The sequence below is a fragment of the Sminthopsis crassicaudata genome, chromosome 1 (genome assembly GCF_048593235.1).
Source record: "Sminthopsis crassicaudata isolate SCR6 chromosome 1, ASM4859323v1, whole genome shotgun sequence".
Taxonomy (NCBI): domain Eukaryota; kingdom Metazoa; phylum Chordata; class Mammalia; order Dasyuromorphia; family Dasyuridae; genus Sminthopsis; species Sminthopsis crassicaudata.
This window is the reverse complement of record NC_133617.1, coordinates 59,466,713-59,472,887: the sequence shown is the minus strand read 5'-3', so window position 1 is coordinate 59,472,887 and position 6,175 is coordinate 59,466,713.

The window sequence follows — 6,175 nt, the reverse complement described above, 5'->3', positions numbered from 1 at the left end:
CAAGAAAAATTGTCATGGTATTTTAAAACCAAAAGGTAAAATAGAAATTGAAAGAATTAACTGACCACTTCCTATAAGAAATCCCCAAAATGAAAATTCCCAGGAATATTATAGTCAAATTCCAGAACTCCCAGGTCAAGGAGAAAATATTGCAAGCATCCAAAAAGAAACAATGTGAATATAATGGAGCAACAGTCAATGTAGCACAAAATTTAGCAGCTTCTACATTAAAGGATAAGAGGGCTTGGAAAATGATATTCTGGAAAGCAATGGGACCAGAATTACAACCAAGAATCACCTACCCAGCAAAAAATGAGTATAATTTTTCAGGAGAAAGGGTGGAAATACAGTTGAAAGAGGGGATTTTAAAGCATTTGTGATGAAAATAACAAAGCTAAATGGAATATTTTATTTTCAAATACAGAACTCAGGAAAAACATAAGGAAGTAAACATGAAAGTGACATCATAAGGGACTTTACATTCTCTTTACTCTTTACATTCCAACATAGGAAGATGATACATGTAACTCATTAGAACTTTTTTCATTATTATAGTAGTTAGAAGACAAAGACAGAGGGCACAGGTCTGAGTTGAATATAAAGGGATAACATCTAAAAAAATAAAATTAAAAGATGAGAAAGGAATGTACTGGTAGAAAGGGAAACGGAGAAGTGGAACACTAAATTGTCTTTTTACAGTGGAGGGGAATAGGGGGAAGAAAGGGAGAATTAGTGAACCTTATTCTCATTAGAATTGGCTCAAAGAGGAAATAACATTCATATTCAATATGGGTATAGAAATATATCTTACTGTGCAGAAAAGTAGAAGGGGAAAGAATTTGGGAAGAGGGAGAGTGGCAGAAGGGAGGTATATTGGGGAAGGAATGTAAGTAGCAAACACTTTTGACAAGGGTCAGAATGAAAGGAGAAAGAGAATAGAATAAATGGGGTGAGGGGCGGGAATATAGTTAGCAACAGTAATTGGGAAAATAATTTTGAAACAAGTTCCTCTGATGAAGGCCTAATTTCTCAAACACGTAGGGAATTGACTCAAATTTCTTTTTCAAAACAGCCATTCCCCAATTGATAAAATGATCAAAAGATATGAACTATGCCCAAAGTATTATAAAACCATGCTTTTTTTGAACTAGCAATACCATGTTAGACATCAATCCCAAAAGAGATTTTAAAGAAAGGAAAAGGACCTACATGTTCAAAAGTATTTATAGCAACTCTCTTCTCATAGCAAAAACAAATTGGAAACTGAGGAAAGGCCCCTCAAATTGGGAAATGGTTGAATAAATTATAGGAGTGATTATGATGGAATATTATTGTTCTATGGGAAATGATGAGCAACATGCTCTCTGAAAAACCTGGAAAGTCCTGCATGAGCTCAAGCAAAGTGAAATGCACTGTATACAAAGTAATAACAATGTTCTGGGTTGGCTAGTTGTGAATAACTTTGCTATACAAATAATTTGCTATTACTTGCCTTATTACCTTAGAAATGTTATTATAATTTACTTGTCCCTATCTCTCATAAATTCTGTAATCCAAAGACATTAACCTCTTGCAATACAAAGATCCATCACCATTCTGAAGGATTTATAATAAAAACTATCTTCCATATGCAGAGAAAAAAAGTGGTTGTGGCTGACTATAGATTGAAGCAAACTCCTTTTTTTTTTTTTTTTTACTTTATGAATATGAAAGGATAGTATCTAAAAAATAAAATTAAGGGCTGAAAGATAAAATGTACTAGGAGAAAGGGAAGGGAAAGTACAATGCTATAAATTATCTGATAAAAGAAACAAAAACTTTTATATGGAGAGGAAGAGGGGGAAGAGAAGGAGAGTCAAAGAACCTTACTCTCATTAGAATTGGCTCAAACAGGAAATAACATACACACTCAATATGGGTATAGAAATTATTTTACCTTGTAGTAAAGTAGAAAGGAGAATGAATATGGGAAGGGAAGAGGATGATAGAATAGAAGGCATAATGAGGTAGGATGTGGTCAGTAGCAAAACATTTCTGAGAAGGCATAAGGTAGGAGAGGGAGAATAGAATAAATAAGAGAACTACAGATAACAATCTTAATTGGGAAAAGAATTTTGAAGCAGCTTCCTCTGATGAAGGCCTAATTTCTCAAATGTATAAGGAACTGAGTCAAATTTATTTTTTAAGAAAGCCATTTCCCCAATTGATAAATGATTTGATATGAACTATGTTCACGGGCTATAAAATCATGCATATCCTTTAACATGATGATTCCACTACTAGGCATGAATTCCAAAAGAATTTTTTTCAAAAAAAGAAAAAGAACTATATGTACAAAAATATTTATAGCAACTCTCTTCTCAGTCCTCCATGAACCCAAGCAAAGTGAAAAGTACCATGTACAAAATAATAGCAATATTCTGGAATGATCAACTGTGAATGACTTTGCTATTCTCAGCAACACAATGATCCACAACTACTGTGAAGGACACATGATGAAAAACTATACCCAGAGAAAGAACTGGTTAGTTGGAATATAGATTGAAACATAATCTTTTTTTTTACTTTATTTTTCTTGAGGTTTTCTTTGGGGGGTAGGGATCTACATTTTCTTTAACAACATGATTTTTATGAAAATGTTTTGCATAGCTTCACATGTGCCTTCTTAATGGGAGTTGAGGTAAGAAGAAATAGAGAGAATTTGGAACTCAAATTTTTAAAACAAATATAAAAAATTGTTTTACATGTAACAAGAGGAAGTAAAAATATTAAATATTGAAATAAGACTGTTTCTTCACTATCATTTCTATTTGACTTCTGTGAAATCAGTTTTGAAAATCAATCTTTTAATAGTTTCTCTGTTATTACTTTATTGCAGTACTTGTTCATTCTTCTTATATTTCTGTTGTCTGCAGCATTTGAGAAGCAAATGACTTTTTCAGGTCTAATTTTCTCTTTAGAAGTATCTTAAACATCTTTTTATTGATTTTTTTTTCACTAATAGTTAGTGCATGAGCAAATGTGTAGGATAGGTCACCTGGAGCTCTTAACTTCCTTTACTCTTTAGAATACATTATCCCATCCTCTCCTTTGTTTTTGTGGGCACAGAGAGTCTTCTGTTATTTGAATTCCTTTCCTTTACATTTGAAATTCTTTCACACTATGTGTCTTGGAGTTTGAAACATAAGCTGTTTTGTTTGGAGTTAGAAAGAGGGGTGTTCTTGAGTGATGTGTGAATTCTTTCAATCAGTACTTTGTTTTTTGTGATCAGAAAATGTGAACAATTTTATTGTATTATTTCTTGCATTATCCTATTCAGATTTTTTCGGTCAAGTATTTCTGAGAAATCTACAATAATTAAAATGTCTTTACATATCTTATTTTCAATATTGATATTATATTTGCATGGAGACCATGATTTTTTAATTATTGCTTTTTGCCTCTCTCCTTCAAGACTGTCTTTCACTTCCATGTATTTGCAATTCCAATAAGTTATTCTCTTCTTTGTTTCTTTTGTTAGATTTTCTACCATGAATTCAAGTTTTTCTATTCTTCCAATTATTTCTGCTGTGCAAACCATAAATTCTGCTTTCATAATTCATATTTCTCCTTTAAACTATCTAGGAATAGCCTGCATATTCTCATGGGAATCTCTAGCTTCCTCTGCTTCATAATGTTGATTCCTTTTTTTTGTAATACCTATTCAGTCCAAATTCTTTTAATTAATTGCATTCCTTTTTGTTACTGGTATCTTCCCTATTAGCTTATCCGCTTAAATGCCAAATCTTTAATATTAAATTATTTCAATCTTTTTTCCACTTATTTTCTCCTATTATTCACTTTCTTGTTTCTCCCCTTTAATAACAGCTTTTTGGGGGCTTGTCCCACACTGGAAAATTCAATTGGCTAGCATTGGTCTTTTCCCCAAAAGACCCACAAGACAGATATGTCTCCAGCTAGATGGTGGGCTTTTTCCCTCAGACTTACTGGAGTTTTACATACACACACACACACACTCCCTACCTCAGTTCCTTTGTTCCCCAGATCTCTGAGTTCCTTTGAGTCAAAGAGAACACTGACTCCTTCTTTAGCAGCCTGAATGAGCTTCTGATGTTTGGAATTTCAGTGTACTGGAAAGGATTAACAGGGTAATGTTGAGAACAACAGTGTCTCTGTAGTAAACCTATGGTTCTCTGTGAAACTCTATTGAAATGAGAATTTGATGGACATTGAGAGAGATGTTGTGTGTACATATTAGAAGTTAGAAATCATGGGTTGTTAGTTCATCATGTTTTTAACCTTATTTGAATTAGACAGGTGAAATTATCTTGTACACTATAAAGCATAATTTTGAAGAGGTTTGAGGGATCATGAAGATCAAGAAAAAATACCTCTTGCTTCAACTTGTTGGTCACATGACCCAAAAGCTGTTTTCTTTCTTCTAAAGCCCTTCTACAACTGATATTCAGCATTCTCTTTTATCTATATTATGATTTGTTTGAAGCTAACTTCCTGCTCTAGTAATTTTGGGGATAAGGTCTCATTCAAGTTCAAAACTGTATGGTCTTGGTTATCCAGTCCATTCCAGCTATGGTATTGGAGGTGTAGAAGGAAATGCAAATCCCTTTCTATGTTGTATTCAATAATGTATTGGGGGGGGGGTAAATAAGGAGTACAACTTTTCCTTGAAATCTTAAATATTTGGAGAGTCAGCCCCAAGTTATTAGAATAATTTCCTTCAAAGCCAAAGTGGGATTTGGTATAGATTGAGAAAAGTACAAACCTTGTGAACCATGGGAGATATAAAAAACAACAGAAGGAAGTAGATACATGAGTTGAGAGTCCTGAAGAAAGAAGGTGTCAAAATGTAATTTTACTTAACACTGGGGTTTTTTTGGTAATTTTACTTATTCACTGGTTAAGGTGCAAGGGAAAATGTTTTTTCCTAGACTCATAGAACTCTTTTATTTGAAATTAAGGTACACCAGCCCAACAGAAGACATTAAAAAATGAAGGCATTCCTTGGCAAGAGTTATGTTATGCAGAGGATTCTGAAGATGGAAAGCTAGTCTCCTAGGAAAGGGAACTATTGCCACCTTCTGGAATATGAGGAAGAAGACAAGAATCATAAATCACAGTTATGTCAGTGAAAAAAATCCATAGCAGGGAACACTGGTCACAATGGCTGAGAACTGCTAGAGGTATGAATTGCAAGAAATTCAGTGAATGATGAAAGGAACTATAGAAGGGAGTACTAATCCATTTTGGGTCCATATAAGAACAACTCTTTATCTCATGACTAAGATGGTAAAGGCATAGTTGGGAGGCATGATAAAGGCAGAGTTGGGAAGGATTACTCACTCCTGGTTATTTTCTTTGAAATCTGCAATGTGTTCTAAAAGCATTTAATTTGGATGTCAGAATTTCTGGGTTTGAAATTAGCTCTGCTACTTCCTAGCCATATGAATGTCATACCTTGCCTGTAGATCAGTTTCCTCATCTATAGAAGGTAGGACCAGATGACGGCAAAGGATTTGTGTTGCTATTGCTGTGTCTCAAATAAGCCTTTGACATGAGGCTTACATATATTGCATGTCTTAACATCCCTTCTAATTGTGTTTAAGACCTTTTCTGACTCTGATGCTCTATGTTCCAAGATCTAGTGCCCTTTCCCCAGAGGAAAAGAAAGAAAACAAAGAGTTTTCAGCATTCCTGATATGTTGTTGCAGAAACAAATTGGACAATATAGGCCAAGTTCTATGCCAAAGCAAACTGGGCCCAAAGGGATTACAGTGCCAAATGGACAATTACTTTGTGTTTACTTCTAACAAGAACCATAGGGAATTGGGTACCTGGGTTCAGGGAATTCCTGTTAAAGCACTTACAACCATACCTACACATCCCTCTAGGGGCAAAGGGCAGATTGCTGCTCTTATGCATACCACCTCAGTCAAGATTTCAAACCCTCATTCTTCTATATGAGTCAGCAGCTTGGGCTAGCTTCCTGTTTGTAACTCTCAGCTGTGAGAATGGGACCAGAGAAAGCAACAGAGCTGGGTTTCTCATGATCAGAACAAAAGATCCAGACCAAACACCCAAGTAAGTGCATCTGCAAAGGATGCTTTCCATTCATCTCAAGGTAAAGCTCTCACACAAAGTAATGTTATAATTGAGA